We start from the raw sequence: 25567 nt of genomic DNA on the forward strand, positions 1-25567 counted from the left end.
GACAGTTCCTCCTTCACTTCGTAATATGGCCTGAGGCTCGTCTTCACATTTCTCTTGTCTGGCCATCCTTGTATGATGTGCGTCTTCACTTCCTTGATGTCGGTATCTTCCTCATATGCTTCGGTCCATTCTTGTTGGCTGATCAGCCTCTCCTGGTCTTCTATGAGAGCTACCATCTCCCCTCTGTCTGCAGGGTCTTCCTCTCCAGGCTCCATGGCCGCTGCTCTACTCAAGTAGTCTGCTACTCGGTTCCGGTTCCCAGGGATGTACTCCACGTCGTACCTGAATTCAAGCAACTTTAAGGACATTTTGGATATCCTGGGTGTGGCGCTGGCATGTCCGCACAATGTTAATACTTTTACCAACGGCTTGTGATCTGTCTTGAGCAGAAATCGGGTACCCCACAAGAATTGCCGGAACCTCGCCATGGCCCACACCACCGCTAGCATCTCCTTCTCGATAACGCTGTATTTGCTTTCGGTATCCGTCAATGCCCTGGATGCGAAGCTGATTGTCTCCATGTCCCCTCTTCCTCGGTCTTGCATGAGCACAGCGCCCAGCCCTTTGTCACTGGCGTCTGTAGTGAGCACCGTGGTGCCCTGTGGGTCGTATCCTTTGAGCGGTATGGCTCCTGTGACATCCTTTTTGATGGTTTCGAACTCTGCTTGGGCTTCCGGTGTCCACTGAAACGCCGTGCTCTCCCTGGTCAGCAACCTCATGTTGTAGGTCTTTGAGGCAAAGTGTACCACAAATTTACTATAGTACTCCGCCATTCCCAAGAACGACCTGACTTCTTCCTTGTTCTTGGGGGGTGGTGCTTCAGCGATGTCCTTTACGTTTTCCGCCTTTGGTGTGACCCCTTGTTGTCCGATTTCATGGCCTAGGTATGTCACCGATTGCAGGCCCAACCGACATTTTGACCATTCTGCTGTAAGGCCCTTGACTTCCAGTGTTTGTAGCACTTTCTCCAGCTTCCGGTCATGATCCATCCTATCACATCCCATCACTAGGATGTCATCCTGGAAGTACTGGACACCCTCGCAGTCTCTGAATAGTTGGTGCATCATTTTCTGAAAGACTGCAGCCGCCGAGGCCAGCCCGAACGGCATACGACAGAACCGGTAGCACCCGAACGGGGTGATGAAGGATGTGAGGCTTTTGCTGTCTGGATGCAGTGCTATTTGGTGGTAGGCCGAGGTCAAGTCAATAGTGGAGTACCACCTTACTCCTCTGGTCTTGGCCAGCATCTCCTCGATTCTGGGAAGGGGAAATTTCTCCACTACGATGTTTTTATTCAGTTCTCTCAGGTCCACACAGAGCCTGACCTTCCCGTTGGGCTTCATTACGACTACTAAGGGCGCCAGCCATTCAGCGCAGGTGATTGGTTCTATTATGCCCTTCCTCTCCAATTCTTGGAGTTCCGTCTGGACTGCTTCTCTCACTGCTATTGGTACGTTTCTCACCTTGTGTGCAACTGGGATGGCTCCTTCCTTAAGCACGATCTTATGTTGGAACTTCTCCATTCTCCCCACTGTGCCTCCGAACACCTTCGGGTAGTTCTCCTTCCATCTGTTCATGTCCGGCCATTCCTCCTGTTCTGTGAGTAGAATTTGTTCCTTCCCTCCGGGGTCTAGTTTTATTCCCAGGTCGCCCTGGTCTAGCCATCCTAGGACGGAGGGTCCTTTTTCTGCGACGTATAGTTTGCACCATGCAGATCGGTCTCTAAACTCGAACAACAGGCGTCGGAATCCCAACATGGGAATGCGATCACCATTGTAGGTGACCGGCCGAATGTCTAATTTCTCCAATTCTGGGCCCAACTGGGGTTGGAACTCTACTTCCCATACTGCCCGTTGAATAATGGTAAATGGAGATCCGGTGTCTGCCACCACTGTGATGGTGATGCCGCCTATGGACATGTCTAGGACAGGTTTGGTCGACCTTTTCCCGTCCACGCTCAGTACCTGGTCGTATATGCATAAGACGGTGACCACTTCTTCTTCTGTGACTTCCTCCAGGTCTTCATCACCTTGCTCGACATATTTCACCATTCCCTTTTGCTGTTTCTTCCGACACACCTTCTCGTAGTGGCCTACGATGCCGCAGTGTAGGCATTTGGCCCGGAACGCCGGACATCTCCTATCATGTGCTTCATGGGACCAACTTCCACACCTGTAGCACGTTTTCTTGCTCTCATTGTTCGCCTGCTTCCCTTGCCATCTGTTGGTTCCTTTGGCCCCTGGTGGCTTGCTTTTCTGGTCTTTGCGGTGTTCTTCTTCTTGTATTCTGTTCACCATGGTTGGGGTGGCCACTTCCTTCTTGGTTGCGTTTGCGCACCTCCGTGCGAGTTCCGCCCTCTTTACAATGACCAACACATCTTTGAGTGTGGTGTCGCCACTCGCCCACAGCTTGTCTTGTACATTTGCGCTCGTGGTGTGCATGACAATCTGATCTTTGATGAACTCATCTTCCCACAGTGCGTATTTGCACGTAGCCGCCAGTTTCCTCAGGGCTGCTACACATTCTTCAATAGTTTCTCCCGCCTTTTGTTTCCTTTGCTGGAAATTGTATCTGTCCACTGAGACGCAGATGGTGGGACGATATCGTTCATCTAGGTCTTCCACTGCATGTGCATACACATCGTCGTCGGTGTCTTCTCTCTTCTTTGGCACCAGACTTTTGTAGATTCTGAGTCCCTCCGGGCCCAGATTCAGCAATAGAATACGTTTCTTTCTTTGGGGGGTGAACTTTTCTTCATTTTCATCCTCCAGGACCCCTATGAAATTATCTATGTATTCTTTCCAGAGCTTTATTGGAGTCCCTATGCGCTTTGTCTCCTGAAGGTCATAAGTCTTTTTACCTGTTAAGCAAGTGCTCTTTGTGCTTGCCTTTGTCATGCAGCGTGGCAGTAGATGTCTGCCTCGCTACTATTGTAATACCTGCAAATGTTCCTACACTCTTTATACGTATGGTCGAGCTGCAGCTGCATTATCAACATTCTTAAAATATATGTTTATAAAGTATTTAGCTGTAGAAAAACAGGGCAATCTTAAGAGGATAAAATGTAAAAGACAGATACAATTTTTATTGGTGGCAATAATTAAAAATCGGTTCTTCCACTACTATAACATTTGTTAATCTCTACGATACTTGATCATTAAATCGCTATTTGCCCGTCAAAATCGTTCGGAGCCTCCATAATTTATACTGTTCCAGAGATTAGTTTTCCATGTTGTACTAGAAATTTCAACAGTTTACAAGCGATCAAGACTGTTTATGATAGCCAACCAACAGGTTCAGCTCCCCAATCTGGTGAAGATTTCAGCAGTAAATTCTGTTGCTTCTCTAAAGCTGGGTGTTAGAAATGGGGTCTCCAGTTGGCAGGTTGTTGACCTGGCGAAGTAGGGAACCTTCTTCCTAGTCAGGATAAGGGAGTTACACTTCTAAAATTATCCCTGCTCACCCCCTTGGTAGCTTGGCACGAGCACTCAGGCTTATCTCAGAGGCAGTGCGTAAAGTATTTCCACATAACAAACAGTAATACAGTGAAAACACTACAAAAGGATAACATACAAGTTTTGAAAACTAGACAATATATATCTATATAAAACAGGAACAAAACTATAAGAATCCAACATACAGTTATTCAAAATACTCATAGGGCAAAAATAGTAGTTAAAAACCGTTCTTTGAAGCCAACTATCACCACGTCATAAACAAACAAATCCAACAGTACTGGCTGAGTGCTGCGCCGCGGACCAGCTACAGTGTCAGGAAGACCTTCAAAATAGTACCTTTAGAAATAAAGGGCGTTGGGGACCTAGCGGTGAACTACGAAGAGCCAACGTCAGCAGGCATCAGTTCATAATGTTGGTGCAGGAGTTGTCAGACCCTTAAAGTCACACGCGCTGTAGACCACACCCCGTGCATGTGATATTGTAAGTGTTGGCGTCAGCCAGGCGCTGGGCTGCGATGCGAAGTGCTGTAGTGCAGTACCCTCAGGTCACGGTGCAGGTAGCAGCTCAGTGACGCCAACCAGCAGTGTCGTAGAGACCATGGCTGCGGTGCGAAGTCAGGCGGTGCTCGTTAGGGTGCTAACAAGTCACAGTGCATGCAGCGGCATCGTCGTTGCTGAAGCGCTGTCGTCTGATGAACTGGAGTCGATGGCACTTATGTCAGTGGACCAAGGTCGGGGCGGAGCGTTGTGTAACGTACGAGTGGTGCCCTCAAACCACAGTGCCTTCACCTATCTCTCCTTCGTTAATCACTATCTCTCTTCCCCTTGCCTATCTCTCTTTCACCAATCTCTGTCTCTCTTCCCCTTGCCCTATCGCATGTCTCTTCTTCTTCAATCTCTGTCTCGCTCCTTCTTACCCTCACCTGCCTCTCCATCCCCATCTCTCTCTCTCTTCCCCTTGCCCTTACTTGCTTATTATTCACCAATCTCTATCGGGTCCTCTTGCCCTCCCCTGTCTCTTCTTCACCAATCTCTGTCTCTTTTCCCTTTGCTCTCATCTACCCATTCTTCATCAATTTCTTTGCCCTCTGTCTCTTATTCACACAATAGGTGGATAGCCACTAACATCTTGGCTTGTTTGTGCTCGAAGGTCCTTCAGGACCTCGAGCCAAATTAGAGCCAGGTGTCTGTCTGGAGCAGGACTCAAGCCTGCAATGGCTGGTCCACTTCTAGTGAGGTAGATCCTCCCACCATCCTCTGTGAGCAGTCCAACCGGTAAATGACACAGTAGGGTGCGGGGAGTCGTTATGCGAAACTGGTCTTGCAAAACTGTACGTGTTTACTATACTGGAGGCCATGGCTGGGGTGAGGGTCAGTTCCTAGCTGTGTATAAGGAATGTATGGTATTACAACACATACATTTACAACACTTGCCTTTACAACACAGTTTTTACATCACAACATCCTTTACAAAGCATACATTTACATTGCATGCCTTTACAACAAATATTTTAAATCTACATTTACAACGCATTCCATTGCATCGCATTGAACCTTTACAACGCATACCAATACAACGCATACCATTACATTGCATTTAAGGTAAGTGTTGGATAGTGTAGGGGTAAAAATTACTATTCTAACTCCAGGGGATGCAACAGTAGGGTAAGTTTTGGATAGAGTAGGGGTACTATGCGTTTTAATGGTATGCGTTGTAATGACATGCAATGTAATGCCTGCGTTGTAGTGACATGCGTTGTAGTGGCATGCGTTGTAGTGACATGCAATGTAATGGCTGCGTTGTAGTGACATGCGTTGTAGAGGTTGTTGCGATGTAATGACTTTGTTGTAAATGTAGTGCGATGTAATGACTGCGTTGTAAAGATTGTTGCGATGTAATGACTGCGTTGTAAAGATTGTTTCCCGTGTATAAGGTCAGGGGTGACTGCTACTCCTGGACAAAGAGTGGAGCTAAACTTATCCCATTCTGACCTGCTCAGCCGGGAGCATTGACTGTGGAGAACTCGCCTGTGTCGCTCACTGTCTCCAACGATGCCCTCAGTTGGTGCTCTCCACTGATCCTCAGTTCATGATGCCTTGGTCACTCCTTCTGCAGACTGAAGTCCTTGTTCTGTGAAGGAAGTGAAGCTGTTCCTTTTGTGTGATGGAGAGAACCTGCTGTTGCTCTTCCCTGCCTGTTCTGTGAGGAATGGAGCATGTCACTCCTGTTGCTTGGCATGTATGCTCCTAACCAAGGCAGGACGCCCCAGACTCAGCACTGCTCCCACCCTCTTGGCTATCTGGTCTGTCTGTGTTGGAATTAGTATATGGTACAGCTACCCAAGAGTTGTCTCTCTGTTTATGTGGAATTCATCATCATCATGGAAACTTTATTTTGATTCCTTAGATCAAAACATTACAACATAAAACAGTGAATTTACAAACACAAGACAATACAATATCAAACATTAAATACTCTTTTATCAGTCCATTTCAATTAGCAGCAAAGAAGAGAACATTTTCGATAAAAAAACTTGAAAATTCATCATAAAAATGCATTTGTTATAAAAACAGAATTAAAAAGAACAATAAAAATCTTCTATACATACTAAAAGACATCAATCAACTGCAAGGTTTCCAAATTTCAAGAAACAGTAAAATGGTACCCTGAGACGGGTGGCTTTTAAAGATTACCAAATATAAACTTGGCGCGTCTAATCCACATTGCCATTAGGAATTTGGCCATGCAGAATACCACGACACGATTTTATCTGTCTGCAGTATTCTGAACGCCTCCGGGTGCTTCCTGATTCCCGGGTTCCTACAAAGGATCCATTTGCCTCGGGACTGTCTATACAAGGGACAAAAAAAATACAACATGCTGAAATGTCTCAGGTACTCCATAGCAACAGGTACAATGCTCATCCACCATATCCATATCTTTATGCCACTTCCTTCGAAAAGCATTTATGGGTAGATAGCCATACCTAAACTGTAGATATAGCTTCCTTGCTAGTGGAGGGACATTCTCATCAATGGTACTCTCGTACAATGGAGTCGGTTTAAAACCAATAAAAGCAACAGACAGTGAACCTTTACCATTTTTTATATTGACCACCGCAACACTATCCCAGTAAACATCTTTAAGGCTGGGCTTTTGGATTTGAACCAAAGTCTCGGGGAAGTCCCAATATATATCAAGGCTTATCCGCTACAAGAGAGCCTTTACAGTACGCAGCCATAGAACCTTACTTACACATTGTGGTGACCTTAGATCACGAAGTCCAACCCTATAGGATGCTAGGGCCACTATGGTCCATAGTCGGAGCCAAAACATAAGCAGTCTGAGCCTTATTTTAAGGGCACATTTTTTCTGCCCTAAGTCTAAGTGAAAAAGAGCCAGTGGATACTCATTGGAAGATTTAGTAAGCAACTAAAGAATTTATTTCGTATCACTGTCAAATTATTCCGTTTCATGCAGCCTCATAATTCCACACCATATAAAGACTGCCCCTAGAGCCTTGACATTGTAAATCTCTAGCACAGGGGCCCCCCTTCTAGATATAGTTTCCTATGAAGTTTTGCTGTTTGCCGTCTGTTGAACCAGAGGCAGCTGCGCCCTTTCTAGTTGTGGGGTCCAACATAGGTTTCTTGTGAGGTTTATAGCTAATTAGTCAAACTCACTCATTGCTTCTAATGGAGTATTGCCCACAAACATCTGTCTCCTACACTGAGTCAATGGTCTGGAGGAAAAAAAATATACATTTGGTCTTGGAGCTGTTAAGCTCCAAACCCCGCTCCAGGCGAAACTCCTGAAAATGGTTCAACAACTGCTGCAGGTCCCAAAGTGACAGGAATCATCAGCATGTCATCTGCAAAAAGAAGTGGAGGTGCTTTCCGTCCTCCTACTTTGGAGCGTCGCATCCCACCTTGTTCAAAAACTCAATGACACCATTAATATATAAACAGCGTTGGTGCCAATATGCATGCAAATGAGGAACCCCCTTTGCCTCTGCGCCTAAACAGTATTACAGATGCAGGCGCCGAGGCAAAGAAGCCCTCGTGATAATATGGCATTATCTCTTCATTGCGCTTGGCGCACCTTTAGAAAGGGGCGCCCCGCAGAATGAATTAAATGCTTCACACGTGGAACTATGCAAACAGCGCTGCTACTCAAGAGCCATCTCTTCCGTGTATGTGGGAAGCAATATACTCCACTGCTACCCATCAGCTGTCACTTCTGTGTATGTGGCAATATGCATACACATGGCTGCTACCCATGAGCTACCTCTACTAAGTATGAGGGAATAAGCATACACTACTATTACCCATGGATTGACACTTCTGTGTATGTGGGAATAAGCAAACACTACTGCCACCTTAGAGCTGGTGCCTCTATGTATGTGCAAGTATACACACACTACTACCTCCCATGAGCTGTCTCTTTTATGCACGTGGAAATATGCACACACTAATGCTCTCCATGAGCTGTCTCTTCTGTGTATGTTGGAATATGCATACTCTACGGTTACCCATGCGCAGTTAATAGAGCGCGCAGGTCACCCGGGTCACAAGTTTACCAATTTTCCACGCACTGGGCCCTGGCGTGCATATGATGATTGTGTTTGCGCGAACCGGGTGATTCTTACACGCTACTATGAGTAATTCGGGGGGTGACTTTCACACCACTTACTGTTCATGTACCTGACTTACCACAGGCACATTACTCCTGACGGATCAGGAGCTAGCAGTGGACAGGTGACAAGATTCCTAGAGGAAATAAACTTTCATAAACCAAGTACATTTATCCACACTTTATACGGTAAAATGACCACAGACACCTGATGAGTTTTAAAGATTTATCAAGAAATTTCAGAATGAATATGCCAAGATGACAAGCCAAATACAAAATAACACATCAATTATTAGGATCAAAGCCACAATGTAACTATAGATTAGGGCAAGTACCATTAGGGTAAGTGTGAACACTACAGGGTAAGAGTATTAGGAACAGAGCTATTCACTGCAAGTTTATACTAGGGCATGGGACATGAACAGGATCTAAAACATGTATTTAAACTAGGCTTACTTAGGCTATTCTTACTAAGTTCACTGCAACCATGCTAAAGGAAAGGGGAAAATTGGAACACACTAATAAAATACGACAGTTTAATAATATCCTACAGGTAGGGAGAGAAGTGGAACATTACTAATAAACAAAATTGCATATAATTTGCATTCCAAGGTGATAGGGCAATATCACAGGCAAGAGTGCTTTATTAGGAAGAGAAGAAAGAGAGATAGGAAGACGTAAACCCTCAGATTAATAATTACCTAATTAAGAATGAGGACTAACCCTGGCCACGGGTCAGTTTGGACAGACGGGGACAAGGACCCTCAAGGAATGGAATACCAGAATGCGAGCAGGTACAGCTCACGGACAGTCATGACAGGATACCCCTCAGGTTTGGGTCAGGACTGGGCTCACCAAGGTACGACCAACACCCACAGCTTCGGATGTAACGCCTGCGTTACCCCTCTCTGCAAGTAATCCGCCAGTAACCCCGATTGGGTTTTCGAATTTCCCCAGCAAAGTGCTTCGCCAGCACTTAGGACTATTTCCACCCCTAGGAGTTTGTGGAAAGTATGGACAGAGTGCTCCGCAGCACTCTAGATTGATCACCTATAGAGTTCGTAGGGTCAGTGACAGGATGCTACTCGGACAAGTCGGACAATTTCTCTAAGCTACGCTAGGCCAGTTATACGGTTTGGGGACCCTTAGACCACCCACAAATGTTGCAAGTGACAGTTTCCCACATGATGATTGGTCAGGAGAGGTGATCTGGTCATTGTCACCTCCTAGAATTTCGTGTTTACATCATTATTATTAAATTTTGCATACCCGCCCCTTGGGTTCACGTTCCCAGGCATAGGAATACAGAAGACAATACAAGTGCACAGTATATAGCAACAGTGTTTCTTGGTCAAGGTGGAATACAGCATCTTCGAGATGGGTTCCCAGGCGCATCGGGCTTCAGGAGCCAGCTGGCTTGTTTTAGCTTCTGCGCAGCGGGGTTTCTCCCATGTCACGTGACAGGGTTCCGAAGAGCTTCAAGTATGGCGCAGCTCCCGTTTTCCCCAGCCCCCAGAGACGCGGTACATGAAAAGTAAGCGAGAACAAATTAGAATCATACGTAAAAATGATCACACTGTATACCGTTATAGATTTCAATACACCCCTTATTTCATAATATCTATAGCATTAAAGTTTAGTGCAAAAAGACAGATAGGCTGAGGCAGCAGTGGCAAGCAGAGAGCGTGGTTAGAGACAAGCGGCCATGTTTGCAACAGTGCGCATGAGCAACATAATCCCTCCAGAATGCGAGTGCGTCACATCACGTGAGTATGACCGACGCATGCGCAGACTGGATTTCTGCAAAGCAGCCATTTCCCTAGTGCAAGCATTGTTAGGATGAAAAGACACACAGGCAAGCCTCTCGGGGACACCCGCGTGTTGGGGAAAATGCTAAATAAATGACGGACAGTTGGATTAATATGATTATAAGTTAGGCGAGGTTCATGAGTAAGAGCAAGTCGCTTTACGTGCGAATCCTTGCTCCATCAATCCCCTCTTTGATGATATTTACTATCATCACTACAAAGGAAACAGATGCCAACCTTCATTCTTCCATATCATGCATCTCAATTTCGATAAACTTATTGTTGAGTTTTCTTTCGGCTTCTCTATGAGAGTGGTGATTCTTGGCCTTTTTGTAGATTTGATTCCTCAATTCTTCTAATTCTAACTCATCAATATTTCTCTTCACTCCTCTCTTATTCACAGTGTACTTTTTGCATTTTTGACATTTACAGCAGATGAATATGATCAGTACAATCACACCTATTCCAGCTATTGGCATCAGTATTTTCCACAGAAGATTTCTTCCTAAGTTAGAAAACCAACTACCTATAGAGGAGAGACCCCCAGTCAGTCTCGTCCATGCACTGTCAACCTCTAATGGTTTGAGTTCTTTTTCCAAATTAGTTATGTTCCTTACATATTTCTTAAGTTCGATACTTTTGTCAGGTATGTAGGTGCAACAATGTTGCGCCTTCAGCATTCTACAGACTCCGCCCTCTTTTGCCAATAAGGTGTCAAGAGCAAGGCGATTCTGTAAAACCATTGATCTGATCGCAACCATGTCAGTATTGACCAGCAGGAATCCAGCAGCAGTGTCAGTTGATAACCGATCCACTACTGTAGACAATTTGCAGATTCTGTGAGTGTTCAGAACTACCCCCATTCCAGGTATCAGTGCACTAAAAATATCACCTATAATTTCGCCTACACTTTCACGTTTTCTACGCGCTAAGCCATTAGTCTCTTCATTGCTTCCAGCAGCATTATTCACATGGTATACTTTCGGGAAGACAATGCCAAAGTAGCAGCTTCCATACCAGTGATCCTACAATTTGAAATAAGCCTTGTTCCCACATATATAATAAATTCCGGGAAACACAGGTTCTGACCCATTTTTGAAACCCCAACCTCCAATTACCTTGTAATTATGTTCACACTCGCTGGAACCGATGAATACATTGTTATAATATTCTGTCCTTTCTCTATGGAGACAAAGTTTCCCTTTCCGTTCAAAATCCAGCAACAAAGCAGGAGTAGCTTCGCTTTGCGAGGTGTTGTCCATGTGCTCTGCCCACCTAGGGACTCTATCCTTTTCGTCATTTGCCTTTTTCTGAAACTTTTCCCTCCTTCTGTCTGCCATTTTTATAAACATCTTTTCCTGCTCTTGCAAAGAACAGGTCAGATTAGCTTGTCTTGCTTCATTTAAGTCTATGTCACCTATAGTCAGGAAATATTCTCCCATATAACGGGTTACCTCGCTCCTGATATGTACAGGGTTCAGGTGTCCCCTAATAGGAAGTTCAGAAAAGATTACGTCAGCATTTGAATAGTAGTACTGTAAAGTGCTTCTATAAAACAAGCTAGCTAATATACTACAGGAAATTCCGTAGGTTAGGGGTAAGTGGTGATATGTCACACCTTCGGCTACAGAAGTGGGTAGCTTCATGCAGACATAACAATCCTCTATTTCCATAGCCTCTACATAATGCACTAAAAGGTTAGCGAAAACATTTAAATGTGTCCGGTTTCTCATCTTGTGAAAATGTAGTCCGCCCTCATCTGATGCTTCTAAATTTGGTCGTGTGTGTCTCAGACTAACTGGGTTGTCACGTCGTTCTAAGCTTCGTGGAGTTTCTACAGTCTGTACAGCGTCTGTGTCTAACGTTTCAGGTTCTGTAGGGGACAAGTTAGGATCTTTACTGATCATAAAAGGTATAAAGACTGTTAGCCCTATCCACATCACTATCAACATAGCTACACTACATAAGCATATTTTACAGCACGTTTTGCAACACCTAAATCTGGACCTTCCAGTTACGCTTGAATCAGACATTATAGCTTACAGGTGGCTTTTGCAACCCTTCCTTGTCTTCTTACACCAAGGGTTCACTCAGCTTTGTTTCAAGGAGGATCTTCGTCAGAACTCGGATCAGCACTGGACTCACTTTTGCCACTGTGGTTGGGCTCATCAATTTCTTCCAACACCAAGTATATCCATTCAGGGCTCCGATACAGCCTGTTCTGTTTCTTTACTCTGTCGCTCTTTCTCAGAGACTTGCCTCGGGCTGCTTTCCTTTCACTTTCAGCCCTCTTTCGGTCTTTCAGTTTTTCTTCGACTGTCTTTATTCGGAGCCTCAGCCTTTTGATGTATCGGGGTGCACCTTTGTCTCTGTGACTTCCAGTGGTCGAGGAAACTTGGCCTTCCTCGTGTCCTCTTTTTATTTCACTTCATTGTGGCACTCTGGTGTTGGCAGAGTCTATTTCCCTTCCTGTCTGACTAGTTCCAGGTCTTTCATCTATTTCTTCTGCCTGGTCCCTAAGCTGGCCCTGTTCAAGTTGGAGTTGTATTTGCTCTTTACTTTCAGGCGACTTGGTTTCTATTTCCTGAACATGTTCATCTAGTTCTATCTGCTCCTGTTCATGCACTTGGTTCCCTTCATTTTCTTCCGCATGAACTTCAACTTTGACCACTACCTGTCCCTTTCCAGACTCCGGAGTTTCAGGAGGAGTGTCGATGTCTTGACCTGTCCCTATTTGGCCTACTTCCTGATCAGGTGTGATGTGAGTTTCGCTGACCTGACCTTCGTCCTCTAGTTCTGTCTCACCTGGACTATCCCACTCACTGTCTAGGTAGGAATATTTCCTGGTTTGTATTGGATCATGAACCTGGTCGTCGGCAGGGAACCAATCAGCGTCTCGACTTGTGCTCGGCAGTTCGATGTCAGCGAGAACCGGACCCTCTTCGGGAGTCTCCTCAGCTGACCTGTCTTCAGCTCCAGTCGCGTTTTCTCCAGTTACCCGCTTCGTGTGGCTGGCATGGATCCACTTCGGTACACCAGCACACTTTACAGCAGTCGTAGTGACAAGGATCACTTGTCTTGGCTTTCCCCACTTTGGTCCAAGGCAACTCTTCCGGGTGTGTTTCTTTAACACCACCCAATCACCTGGTTGCAGTTTATGTGCTGGAGTCTTGAGCCAGTCATCAGCTGTCTCTCCAATCTGGTGAGAGAGAGAACGCACTTGGTCACCCAGCTGCTTGCAGTATTCTAGCACCAAATCATCAGAAATGCTTAGCAGTTTGTGTCCAGGTACCCATGCCTGTCGCATCACTCTCCCCATTAGCACTTCATGGGGGCTCAGGCCTGTTTTTCTGTTTGGAATACTTCTCAAGCTCATCAGCATAAGGGGCAAAGCTTCTATCCAGTTCATTTTGGTGGAATCACACATCTTCGCCAGTCTGGACTTGATCGTACCATTTATCTGCTCAACTACCCCAGAAGCCTCTGGATGGTATGCACAGTGCAGCCTTTGCTTCATCTTAAATGCTGTACAGAGTTCGTCCAGGACATCGTTGGCAAAATGCCTACCTTGGTCTGTTTCAATCGTCTCAGGAATTCCAAACCTAGGTATCAACTCCCTGAGTAATAATTTGGCTACAGTCAAGGCATCATTTTTCTTTGCTGGGTAGGCCTCCACCCACCTGGAAAACAGGCACACTATGACCAGGACATACCTTTATCCCTTGCATCTGGGCATTGTTATAAAGTCCGCCTGCATCCTGACAAAGGGACCTACTGCCTTTCCAATGGTACTCTGTTCTACTACAGTCCTCTTTCCTGCATTGAATTGCTGACACACTAGGCACTTTGGCAAAGCCTTTCCGCTTGGTTCCTGAACTTTGAATTATAGAACACTTTGTCAAACACACGACACATTGCGTCCCTTCCCATATGTGTTGGTTCATGTATCATCCTGACCATGGGATCTATCAGGCTGTCGGGCAGTACAGGCACCCCAGTTGAGTTTACCACCACACCATCATTCCTTACTCTGCATTCATTCGCCCTCCATCTGCCTTTTTCTTCCCTGTCTGTTGCCTGTTGTAAGTCTCTCAATTCTTCCCACGTTGACACATTTTCAAACAACATCAGTTGGCAGCTGTTTCCACCCCATAACCCAATTTGGAGGGACATTTGGTGTCGGGCACAAAACTGGGCGATTTGGTCAGCGTATCGGTTTCCGGCTGTCACATCATCATTTCCGGATCTGTGAGCTGCACACTTGACCACAGCCAATTCTTTGGGCAATTGAATAGCTTCCAGTAAGTCTTGTACCACCTTTCCATTCCTGATAGGGGTACCTGAGGAAGTCATGAATTCTCTTTGTAACCATAGTTGGCCGAAGTCATGAACAACCCCATAACAGTACTGGCTGTCGGTATAAACAGTTATTCTTTTGTTTTTACCCCTCTTACATGCTCTTGTCAACGCGATGAGCTCTGCTACTTGTGCAGATTTCACTTCGCATAGGTAAGAGGCTTCCAGGGTGTTTGTCAAAGTGACTACAGCATAGGCAGCACACAGACCTCCACTCTCATGTCTTAAACATGAGCCATCCACAAAGATTGTAAGATCCCCATCAAGTAAGGCTATTTCTCGGATGTCAGGACGGGGCTTAGTGCTGAATTCTGTTAAATCGATGCAGTTATGTTCCATTTCATCCTCGGCGTCTACATCCAGAGGAACAGGTAACAACGTTGCGGGGTTTAAGACATTGCACCGAGAAATTGTTACATTCTCAGCACCAATCAAAATTCTCTCATACTTAGTCAGCCGACTAGGTGTGAGATACTGGGTCTTTGTTCTTGTCAGCAGGATTACAACAGAATGTGGAACATATACGGTGACAGGATGTCCCATGACAATGTTCTCACTCTGTTCTAGACTGACGCAAGTAGCAGCTACTGCCTTCAGGCATCCGGGTAATCCAGCAGCCACTGGATCTAGAGTGGCCGAAAAGTAGGCCACGGGACGCCTGACCAGCCCATGCTCCTGGGTCAGGACTGAGAGCGCACAATTTTCCCTTGTGTCACAGAACAGTTCAAAGTGCTTGGAATAATCAGGCATACCTAATGCAGGAGCGGTACATAGACAATTTCGCAATGTGACCCAAGCGGACATGCTTTCACTGTCCCAACTGACTGGGTCTTCTACTCCTTTCTTGGTCATTTTTATCAAAGGTTTGGCTAGAGCTGCGAATCCTACAATCCATTGCCTGCAGTACCCCACAACTCCTAGGAACATTCTCACCTCTTTCTGAGTTCGGGGTAGGTCCATTGTTCTAATTATTTTGATCCTCTCTGTAGTGACTTTTCTGATCCCTTTCTCTATCTGGTGCCCCAGATATTTGACTGAGTTTTTACAGAACTGTAATTTGTCAGGCGATACTTTATGTCCTCCCTTTCCTAGGTGATTCAGCAAGGCGATGGTGTCTGTGACACAGTCAGTTTGAGTTTTAGATGCCACTAACAGGTCATCTATGTACTGCACCAAAACAGACTCTCTTGGCAGTACTAGAGATTCAAGGCATTTCTTTAGGATCTGGTTGAAAATCGATGGACTTTCAGTGTACCCTTGAGGGACACGATTCCAGACATAGATATGACTGTCAAATTCAAAACTAAAAAGGAACTTGCTTTCTGGATGCAATGGGATGGAAAAGAATGCATGGCACAGGTCAATGACAGTGAACCATTCCGCATTCCAAGGGATCTGATATAATATCACTGCAGGGTTGGGCACAATGGGACAGCAAGGTACAACAATTTGGTTTACCTTGCGTAGGTCCTGCACTACCCGGTACTTTCCACTAGGCTTTTTAATTCCAATGATGGGCGAATTGCAGGGACTGCTCATTACTTCCTGTATGATTTCTGCTTCGAGCAACCTGTTAATTTCAATTGCGACTCCTGCTTTTACTTCTGCACTCATTTTGTACTGTCTTGTTCTGGGGTATACAGCATTTGTTTTTATTGCTATTTTAACTGGGTCCACATTTGCCATTAAGCCTACATCTCTTCCCGTGAAATCCCATACTTCGGGTACCACTCTTAACTGGAGCTCTTCAGGTAAGTCTTCAACAGACAAGGGTCTAATATCAGTGTCAGGTCTCACTAACATCAGTTTGTTTAAGCCATCTTCATCGGGGGTCTGAATTTCGACACCCTTTGGTGTGCAAAAGATAGTGCAGTTCATTTTGCACAACAAACCGCGTCCTAACAGGTTCACAGGACTGGAATCACAGACCACAAATCTGTGCATTTCTTTAAAATTTCCTATAGAGATTTCCATGGGTTCTGTTACTGGAGTACTGATTATTTGATTGGAGACACCCACTACTTGGATTGCTTCTCCCGAGAGGGGTAGGTTAGGAACATCCACTGTTCTCACAGTGGACCGGGTAGCACCAGTGTCCAACAGAAAGGTGACGTCTTTTCCCTCAACCTTTCCTTCAATGTATGGTCCAGTCTGGTCTACCGGTAAGGAGGCGCCAAGCACGCACTCCTTATCCTCCCCCCTCAGGCCCCGTCAATCTTGTTCATCACAGAGGAAAGAATCGTTTAACAAGTACTGTGGAATTACTGCATTTCTCTCATTCTCTCCTTCCCATATCTCCGCCCTTTCATTCTGCTGACCCTGATTCTTATAATTCTGTCTGGGAGCGCGAGGTACTGGAGGTAGCTTTACTTGTTGCTGGTTCTTTCTTGTCCCCTCTTTCTGCACCTGTGGATTTAAACCATTTATAGGGGCATTACCGGCCTGTAGGTGTGGACACTCGTCTCTCCAATGCCCTATCTGGCCGCACCCGTGGCAGGGGAACTTCTTCATAGCCTCTTCCCGACTCATTTTTACCCGGGGCTTCCCTCCTCCCCCAGCATTGGTATTCTGGGCATTATTATTAGAATTCAATTTACTTAACTGTTTTTCTTGCTGTTCAGCCAATTTCACTTGTGCCCACATAACTTTTTCCTTGAGGGCTTTCTTTTTATTCTCGATTTCATCTTCGCAGTACTTTGCGTACTTAAGGACATCATCTATGGGCTTTCCCTGCAACTTATTTTATTGTCTCGAATCCATTGGGATATTTCAGGCCTTAATCCTAGCACGAATCTGTAACTGAAATGGGTCATGTCCTTCATGTCCACATTATCGATTCCACTGTAAGTTTTGAATACTTGTAGCAACCTTTCATAAAATGAGTGGACAGTTTCATCGCGCTCTTGGGTAGTTCTGTCTATCCAGGTCCAATCGGTTTCCTTTGCGGGCACCTTTTTCTTGAGGTATTGTATGACTTGATCATACTTCCTCATTACTTCAGGTGAGGGAGCTCCTGTTTTGTCGTCTCTTGCATATTCCTCACTGGGCCAATCAATTTCAATTTTGCATTCGGTCCACAAATCTACAGGCACCACAATGTCGAAAAACCCATCCAGGTCTTTTAAGAGACATTTCTGAACCTTTATGAAACGTTCGACCTGTCGGTACCAATCAACTGGTTTTTCCCGTAATTTCGGGAAGTCATTAGTAAATGACACAATATCCTGTCGGGACCAAGGGACATGGACATATTTTCCCCCCGGTACCTCCCTCATGGGACACAATTTTTCTGCGGGACCTACTTCTTTGAGCACGTATTCTGAAGTTTGAGACTTAGCCCTACTGTCTTCCTTTTTCTTTGCCCACCGGGTTCTCCATTTCCCTACATCCCCCCATTTCTGTAAGAGTTTCAGTAATTCTTTTATCTGGATCTGTTTTCCTACCACATTCAGGCTCTCTAAGTCTTTGTCCGAAAAATCTACTCTGTAGGGTTTCTGAAGGATTTTGGAGCGACTGACATCGATTCCCATTTCTGTGGCAGTGTCCATCAATCTCTCATGGAGCAATCTAGCATTTCGGGTGAGGTTTTTGCTGATGAACAGTAACTCTTCTTCGCTGAAGGAGTTTAATCGGTCTAATCCTACATTCCCAGCCATTAGTTCCTCTATTTCTATCCTTAATTTGTAGATTTCTAAGTGTTTGGGCTGGGGTGTGGTCTCTTTTTCTAATTCTTTGGTCCATCTGTCCAATTCTTCTGGAGATACTACTGTGGCACTCCTAACCCCTGATGTACTTTCAATCTGCACTTCTTTTGCCCTACTCTGACTCCTTGGACCTGGCATGCTCGCTCTAGATTCCCCAATGGGCATATCCATCAGGACCACTGACTCGCACTCACTTTCCTGATCGTCATCTATGAGCACTTCTTTTCTTGGGAGTGGAATGCTAGGAGTTGGCATAATTGGGGTGATAACAGGAGGACGAGGACTGGCCAGTCTATCCCCGTAAAGAGGAATAGCGGGACCAATAGTTACTGGGATGGTCAGGGAATCTGGATGGGGATGTATCTGGGCTATGGTCCGAACTAAATTTTCTCGCTGTCTGGCTAGTGCTTCCTTCTCTCGTTCTTGTAAAGCCTTTTCTGCCGTATTGTCATGCAACACTTGGGGTACCAAGGTAGGATAAATATTTGGGGCTGTCGGAGTAACCAACCGAGGTGGCTCTTCTCCAAACGGTTGGTAATTTGGGACCGTAGATCTAGGTCTGCAAAACCCATTCCCTTCACTGGTTTTACTATCCGTACCCGTTCCATCTGTCTCGCTATCCCTCCGACATCTTGGATATTTTGCAAACGGGTTTGGCGAACTCAAAGGCTCTGACTCTGCTACATAGGGAGGTGGGTTTTTCATCAACAAATCTTCTAGGTGCTCATCTTCTGAGTCCCCTACGGGCATTAAGTGATGGTTTTTTTCTTTACATTTCCCTTTCCCTTGTTCTAGTACCCCCATCATATTTTGTCTCCAATGTTTCATTTTCTGCTCTTTGGTTTCTCTCTGGACCCTCGGATACCATTTGCTTACTCCCTTGTCCATCCGGGGTCTATCTCTTTCCAGAGCCTCAATTTCCCATTCTTCTAGGGCTTCGTACTGCGTTAATCTGGGTCTGGGATGCAATTCATTCATGCGAGTCCTCAAGTTAAACAAGATTCTGCCATTAAATGTACCATCAATGGGAAATGCTAGAACTCCATCATCTGCAGTATACTTTGCCCAATTTTCTAACCATATACAAGTATGATACCCTTTATCAAACATCATGAAAGAGGCAGGAGTATTTGGTGGAGGAATGATCACACCCTCCCTTGTTCTAATGGGCTTGTCCGTTTAAAAAAAATTCTTTACTTTATCGGTAAATGACAATTTTCCTTTTATTCCATACATCATGTGCGGTCTACCTCGTAAAATCTGTTCCTTATAGAAGCCTAAGTTTTGTGGATTAGGTAAGAACTCAGGATACCACATACACCTTTCCAGACCCCTCTCAAGCTCCTGTTGATTAATTTTGTTTACCTTTGTGCTTCCAATGCTAATGCGATTTTTATTTCGCAGTAACCAATCAACACTGGGATTACAAAAAATCCTTGTCCAATGGGTGCGCGGCCTTTTCGCGAGACGAGGTCTCACGCTCCGGCACTCACCCCTCCCTTACAAATTCAGCTTCACTGCACACCCGCTGTCTTGACCAATACCAGCGCGGCACGGAGTGACGTCAGAGCAGTCTTCCGACCGACTCCCTCCTTCACAAGGTAACGAAAACTTTTAACTTTTCCTAAAGTGCGAGTGCAAAATTTAGTCAACAACACGCAACGTCTGCCACTGTGTCTGAGTGTTCTAAACAGGTAGAAAAATTTTCTTTCACTACTAGTAAACCACTTCTGTCTACTTTTCATTCACTCCGGATAGACTTCTTTGCCTAACCCCTCACACGAGCAATATAGAACCTGTTACTCTTCTGACTCATCTACTTCTTTCCGGGATATATACTGAGCCAGGATTTCACCAGCGAACTATTTTACTTACCATTCAAGCCTCGGAGACCCTATTACTCCTCCCGCATGTGACCCTTACTAGGTGATATCACAATGGAAGTTTTATACAAAAGGACTCGTAGCTATCATTTATACAGATGCAAAAAGATCCTAATTAGTGCTTCCAGGTATTCCTAACCCTGCACTAATGACTCATAACAAGTGACCTTAGCAGCTAACCGGATTCTGCTCACCGTTAGCTATATACTTCCCCGGGGATTCGGACTACACTGAACACTTACAAACAATTTTTGTTAATGTAACATGTAACACTTATAGCAGCAATGCAAAAATCATATACATATACATATAAATCCTTAAAACATTTGCGCAATATTTGAATCAATGCAATAGAAATTTCAGCAGCACATTTTATTTTCACGGTTTGTTTATTAACTATCCCGTCTACCTATCTTAACTAGTCCTAACCATACTACTGCTACCAGAAAATTACTGATAGAGCGCGCAGGTCACCCGGGTCACAAGTTTACCAATTTTCCACGCACTGGGCCCTGGCGTGCATATGATGATTGTGTTTCCGCGAACCGGGTGATTCTTACACGCTACTATGAGTAATTCGGGGGGTGACTTTCACACCACTTACTGTTCATGTACCTGACTTACCACAGGCACATTACTCCTGACGGATCAGGAGCTAGCAGTGGACAGGTGACAAGATTCCTAGAGGAAATAAACTTTCATAAACCAAGTACATTTATCCACACTTTATACTGTAAAATGACCACAGACACCTGATGAGTTTTAAAGATTTATCAAGAAATTTCAGAATGAATATGCCAAGATGACAAGCCAAATACAAAATAACACATCAATTATTAGGATCAAAGCCACAATGTAACTATAGATTAGGGCAAGTACCATTAGGGTAAGTGTGAACACTACAGGGTAAGAGTATTAGGAACAGAGCTATTCACTGCAAGTTTATACTAGGGCATGGGACATGAACAGGATCTAAAACATGTATTTAAACTAGGCTTACTTAGGCTATTCTTACTAAGTTCACTGCAACCATGCTAAAGGAAAGGGGAAAATTGGAACACACTAATAAAATACGACAGTTTAATAATATCCCACAGGTAGGGAGAGAAGTGGAACATTACTAATAAACAAAATTGCATATAATTTGCATTCCAAGGTGATAGGGCAATATCACAGGCAAGAGTGCTTTATTAGGAAGAGAAGAAAGAGAGATAGGAAGACGTAAACCCTCAGATTAATAATTACCTAATTAAGAATGAGGACTATCCCTGGCCACGGGTCAGTTTGGAAAGACGGGGACAAGGACCCTCAAGGAATGGAATACCAGAATGCGAGCAGGTACAGCTCACGGACAGTCAGGACAGGATACCCCTCAGGTTTGGGTCAGGACTGGGCTCACCAAGGTACGACCAACACCCACAGCTTCGGATGTAACGCCTGCGTTACCCCTCTCTGCAAGTAATCCGCCAGTAACCCCGATTGGGTTTTCAAATTTCCCCAGCAAAGTGCTTCGCCAGCACTTAGGACTATTTCCACCCCTAGGAGTTTGTGGAAAGTATGGACAGAGTGCTCCGCAGCACTCTAGATTGATCACCTATAGAGTTCGTAGGGTCAGTGACAGGTCTGCTACTCGGACAAGTCGGACAATTTCTCTAAGCTACACTAGGCCAGTTATACGGTTTGGGGACCCTTAGACCACCCACAAATGTTGCAAGTGACAGTTTCCCACATGATGATTGGTCAGGAGAGATGATCTGGTCATTGTCACCTCCTAGAATTTCGTGTTCACATCATTATTATTAAATTTTGCATACCCGCCCCTTGGGTTCACGTTCCCAGGCATAGGAATACAGAAGACAATACAAGTGCACAGTATATAGCAACAGTGTTTCTTGGTCAAGGTGGAATACAGCATCTTCAAGATGGGTTCCCAGGCGCATCGGGCTTCAGGAGCCAGCTGGCTTGTTTTAGCTTCTGCGCAGTGGGGTTTCTCCCATGTCACGTGACAGGGTTCCGAAGAGCTTCAAGTATGGCTCAGCTCCCGTTTTCCCCAGCCCCCAGAGACGCGGTACATGAAAAGTAAGCGAGAACAAATTAGAATCATACGTAAAAATGATCACACTGTATACCGTTATAGATTTCAATACACCCCTTATTTCATAATATCTATAGCATTAAAGTTTAGTGCAAAAAGACAGATAGGCTGAGGCAGCAGTGGCAAGCAGAGAGCGTGGTTAGAGACAAGCGGCCATGTTTGCAACAGTGCGCATGAGCAACATAATCCCTCCAGAATGCGAGTGCGTCACATCACGTGAGTATGACCGACGCATGCGCAGACTGGATTTCTGCAAAGCAGCCATTTCCCTAGTGCAAGCATTGTTAGGATGAAAAGACACACAGGCAAGCCTCACGGGGACACCCGCATGTTGGGGAAAATGCTAAATAAATGACGGACAGTTGGATTAATATGATTATAAGTTAGGCGAGGTTCATGAGTAAGAGCAAGTCGCTTTACGTGCGAATCCTTGCTCCATCACAGTCTCTTCTGTGTATGTTGGACCATGCATACACTACGGTTACCCATGAACAGTCTCTTCTGTGCATGTTGGAAAATGCATACACTTTGGTTACCCATGAGCGGTGTCTTCTGTGTATGATGGAATATGCATACTCTACGGTTACCCATGCGCTGTCTCTTCTGTGTATGTTGGAAAATGCATACACTTTGGTTACCCATGAGCGGTGTCTTCTGTGTATGATGGAATATGCATACTCTTTGGTTACCCATGAGCAGTCTCTTCTGTGTATGCTGGAATATGCATACTCTACGGTTACCCATGCGCAGTCTCTACTGTGTATTAGTCAAGATTGTGAACATCTTTCAATTTACAAAATCCAAAATGTGTGGCATTGCCAATCATTGGTATATATGTGCAGCTGTACATGTGCTCGGCCCTGTACACTGAAGGCATTGTACTAACATGGTGGGGTGGACTGGCCGATGATAAAGCATGCCACAAACAAGTTGAGAGACCTTTCCGTTCAAGCATCTTTTTTTTTTGTTTTTCTTTTAACGAGGTAGAGAACACCTCCTTGGGCAAAGGCGAGCTCACCAACTAACTACCCTACCTTTTGAAACATTAAATAACCTCACATACCAAACAGATATCACACTAAGAGCGGCTTCTAAGCATATTTTAGGCGAAGAATACAGAGAAAAATTTAGAGGTGAAATATAATGCAATAACATTTCATGACAAACAGGAGCAAGAAAGAGATATCGAACTAGAGGCTCAATTATGAGAAACCAGAAAGCCTGGGATCAATCCCGTCTTTTCCACGTAACCAAATTGTGTGATCCGGGGCTTATTTTATTTTATCGTGCCCCCTAATTTTTTTCATTATTGCATATGAGAAAACCTTGAAATACGTGAGCCTGTGTGCTGTACAAAAATCTCTTTTGTGTTTGACTTAATGGTCGATAATATTGCTTAATGTAAAATATGAATGTAGTCTACATATAGGCAAATGCCAAAAAACAAAGAAAGTAATTCCCTTTATGAGATCATTCTTACGCTGTGATGTCTCACAGTGTGTTTACTCTAACATTCGTATATCTATTTTCTGGAAAAAATCTCAATCTTTACCTAGATATACCTCCAGAGTTTAGAAAGTAGAACCACAAAAGCACTGTGCTATAAGCATCATAAACACTCACTAATTAATCCTGACAATGTTATTCACAATTTTACTCTGTTTTATTAAAATCATTTATCAGTCATCTACTATGGTAAAAACAATGGATTCCTAATTCGTATCATATAATACAATTTCACAATATCACTAACATATATTATCTAAATCGTAATCATTTGAAAAATCCATAGGGCAAATAAAACACTGGATTATTAACAATAATTTTTATATTTTGTGTGAACATTCGATGCAAAAAACTGAAATGTAATGTAATGTAATGCGCAAAAAACTGTCACCCTATGGGTATCCTGGCGCTTTTTAGAAATGGTGATGGTCAGCACGTTACCAGCCTGTAATAGGCAGTGGAAGAACTAGTTATCTATCCTGGGAAATAACTAGGTATTCAGATTCTTTCTGAAAGAGGTCCATGAGTTGGCCTGTCTGATGGTCTGGGGCAGATCATTCCATAGTCGTGCAGCAGCCACCCCAAAGGCTCTGCCCCCGTTCTGGTTTTCCTGAACCTAGAGACCTTGTTCAGGTTTCTGTTCGAGGAGCGAAGCTGTCTTTTTGGGTTATGCCATATAAACCTCGCCTGCAGTGGAATCGGGCCCTCCTCATGAGCCGCTTTATACACAATGCAGAGAGCTTTGAAGCAGATTCTCTCCTTGATAGGCAACCAGTGTAGGTCCCTTAAGGCTAGACTGGTAGAGGACCTTTGTGGCCGATTTAGCGCCAACTTGGCTGCCATAGACTGGGCTCTCTGCAAGCTCTGTAAGATGTATTGTGGGGCACCCAAGTACAGGGCGCTGCAGTAGTCCAGTCTACTGAGTATTACACTCCTCACTACCAGTGAGCGGGTTTCTATAGGCAGAAAAGGAAGAATCTGTTGCAGCATTCGCATCAGAGAGTAGCAGACCTGACCGTTTTATTAGCCTGAGATTCTATTTGGAGACTCCCGTCCACTAATACCCCCAAGTTACGCACCGTTTTCGCTGGGACAAGAGGATCTTCTTCAGGGGTAAGCCTAAACTCTGGTATCGATTTTAGCTGTAAGCTAGAGGGATTAGAGCAGAATATCACCTCTGTCTTCCCCCCATTGAATTGTAGGGAGTTTTGTTTGAGCCAGCTTACTGTCTGGCACATGCACTCCTGGAACTTATCCATGGACACCGCCTGTTTCCCTTCTAGGGAAAACACCAATTGGGTGTTGTCCGCGTAGTTGATCAATTCAATTCCATAGGACTTGACCAGGGTAAGCAGGGGGCGCAGGTAGATGTTGAACAAAATGGGACTTATCGTGGACCCCTGCGGCACCCAGTAATGTACTAGGGACTTACTAGACTCAAACGGCGGAATTGACACCTCCTGTTGTCTCCCTGATAGGTAGGATTGCAGCCACTGCAGGGCTCGTCCTTTGACCCCTGGGCCATTGAGTCTTTCTACCAGAATGGTGTGGTTCACAGTATCAAATACGGCTGACATATCTAATAACACAAGCACTGACCGGTCTCCATTGTCTGCCTGCATCCTTTAGTTGTCCATAATGGTGATCAGGGCAGTTTCCTGACTATGGCCCGGACGGAAGCCAAATTAATCCCTGTCTAATAGATGGTTATCCTCTAAGTAGCCTGACAGATTCCTACTAACTATTTTCTCCAAGATCTTAACTGGGTACGGTAGCAGAGAAATAGGTCTAAAATTAGCTGGGACTCTACGGTCCAGGGATGGTTTTTTGAGTAGATGAGTGACTACTGCCTGTTTCCAGGCCTCCGGTACCACACCTGCTGCCAGGGACTGGTTACACATTGTCCACAGCCAAGAGAGAGATTTCCTTGTATAATACCACAAGACCTCCTCCTCTGCCCATCTCCCTAGGTTTATGGAACATTTCATATCCCTCCGGGCAAGCAACCTGGCCGAGTCCAGGTTTCTGTGAGAAAGAGAGCATCCAGGTCCAGATCCCCTATCATGTTGGACACCTCCAAGTAGTGTTTAATCAGGGACCTACAATTCATCAGGCCACAGTTTAA

The sequence above is a fragment of the Lissotriton vulgaris genome, chromosome 2_2 (assembly GCF_964263255.1).
Source record: "Lissotriton vulgaris chromosome 2_2, aLisVul1.2, whole genome shotgun sequence".
Classification (NCBI taxonomy): domain Eukaryota; kingdom Metazoa; phylum Chordata; class Amphibia; order Caudata; family Salamandridae; genus Lissotriton; species Lissotriton vulgaris.